At 43.8% G+C, this 2,075-nt stretch overlaps 1 protein-coding gene across 2 annotated transcripts in view; it reads right to left on the bottom strand.

Annotated features, from left to right (window-relative positions):
- The window catches only part of DNAH2 (dynein axonemal heavy chain 2), a 98,406-nt gene that overhangs the window by 61,067 nt on the left and 35,264 nt on the right, over positions 1-2,075 (bottom strand). The gene's annotated exons all lie outside the window — the stretch shown is intronic.

The following is a 2,075-nucleotide window of genomic DNA, read 5'->3' as shown; positions in this document are numbered from 1 at the left end:
AAGCAAGTGCCCTCCTCACTTCAACATAAGAATGAAGGCTTCTCGTCTAGAGAAGGCAGTACAGAGACAGAGGGTCTTTGGACCAGGCCCAGTTGAAGGAGAGAGTAATGTACAGAGAGAAGGGGGTATTAAGTGACCATGTGCACTAAACATTAAAATCTCTAGACTTTTTTTCTACCCAGAAACCAGCATTCTGGCAGCTGAACCTACACCCTCCAAAACAAAGTTTAAAAAATGGTTTTCTGTGGCCTCTGACCAGCCTAAGAGGAAAACTGCCAAGGACGATGACCTCAGGATTCCTCTGAAAACACCTCACCCAGATAAGTCTACAGTGAAGCTTACAATTGAGAAGCCCCACTACCTGCTCAACAGAGCTTCTAATCAGCCTTCCAGCTCCCTTCCCTTAAACATCGACAGACAACCAAGAATCACAAAACAGTGGTCTCTGTCTTCCCTATCATAGAAGGTGGGAGTCCAAACAAACAAACAGAAAAAAAGAGGGGAACAAGAGGGAACAAAAGAAGACTCCCTATTGCAAATAAGACAAACAAAGAAAACTGCTGCTAACATCCTCAGGGAGATAAAGAAATAAAAGAGCATCTGAGAAACAAAACATGATACTCTAAAAGGGAACAGCAAAATAGCTCTTGGAGGTTAAAATGATAGCAGAAAATTTAAAAATCTAAAGAAACATTAAAAGATAAAATTGACAAAAATCTCTTGGAAAGTAAAGAAAAAGACACAAAGATGGAAGACAGAGAGGACTGTATGAAAAAAAGAACAGAAAACGCCCCATTAATAATTTTTTATATTGATTACATGTTGGAGTGATAATATTTGAGAATATTGGGTTGAATATTAAAATTAATTTCAATTGTTCCTTTTTCCCTTATTAAATGCAATGCTAGAAAATTTTTAATTATATATGTGGCCCTCATATCCAGTGATCTTCTTCCCATTCCAGCTGCCACTCCCATGTCACACCTGGAACTCACAACCTTCACAACTCCTCACCTCTGAGATAACCCACACAGACATCCCACTCCAGGAGCTCAGCTTCCTCCCCTTATTCCAAGCTTTTGTATTCAAGTCCTCCTAATGGACCTGTTCTTGACCTTCAGGCCACTGACCTCTGGTCTTTCAACCCCTCCCATCTCTGCTTCCTCCTCCACAGACCCTGCCTTCTGTCACTTTCACCATTCTTTTGCCAGTCCTTACTCTTTTGCCTCATTCCTTAGTCTGAGCCACCTGGCAAAACCTCAACCCTGGCTAAAACCATTGTCCTCCCAGATGCACCCATGTGAAGGTGGCCCGTCAAGGCTGGAGAAAATCACAGGACCACACAGATTAGCACACTGCATATTCAGGTCTCAGATCCCAGCTGGACTCTACACGCTGCATCCTGGGGCTTCCCCAATCTGCTCTCCCACCTGTTCTCACAGTGACTGCAAATCCTCTCTACTTTTTCAAACCTGTCCTCCCCCTCCTCCTCTCTGCAGAAAGCCTCACCTCCTACCATCACATAAATAGAACAGCCAGCAGGTGAGGACTCTATGTACTTCCTGCTATAAAAATTAAAGCTACAATTTCTCCCATTTATGACAGAAGAGGCCCTCCTCACACCCAAGCCCAAGCCCTCTTCCTGGGCTCTGTTCTGACAAGGTTTCCTCTTGCTTTCTCAGATGCCATCTTCTCCAACTATCCTGTACTCTCAACCTACTAATTCCTTCCCATCAACATTTAAGTAAGGTCAACTTTCTACAATCTTACAAAAAAACAAAAACAAAACCAACTCTCCCTCAACTCCATATCCTCCCATGGGTACCACACTCTGCACTCCCCTTTACAGACTACCTTCTGAAAAGAATTGTCCTCATGAACTCCCTTTATTTCCTTTCTTCCCACTCCTCAATCCCTTGAGAGCTGCCTCCCTTTCACCTCTAAAAGTACTCTCATCAGGTTTCCCCAGGACTTCTTTTAGCTAAACCCCGTGGACCTCCTCAGGCTCTGTCCTCCTCTGTAGGTCTGACATTGCGGTGGACTCCTTCTCACTCTTTTCAGACAAGCTCTTTCCC

The sequence above is a fragment of the Pteropus alecto genome, unplaced genomic scaffold (genome assembly GCF_000325575.1).
Source record: "Pteropus alecto unplaced genomic scaffold, ASM32557v1 scaffold398, whole genome shotgun sequence".
Lineage (NCBI taxonomy): Eukaryota > Metazoa > Chordata > Mammalia > Chiroptera > Pteropodidae > Pteropus > Pteropus alecto.
This window is presented reverse-complemented; position numbering and strand designations above follow the sequence as displayed.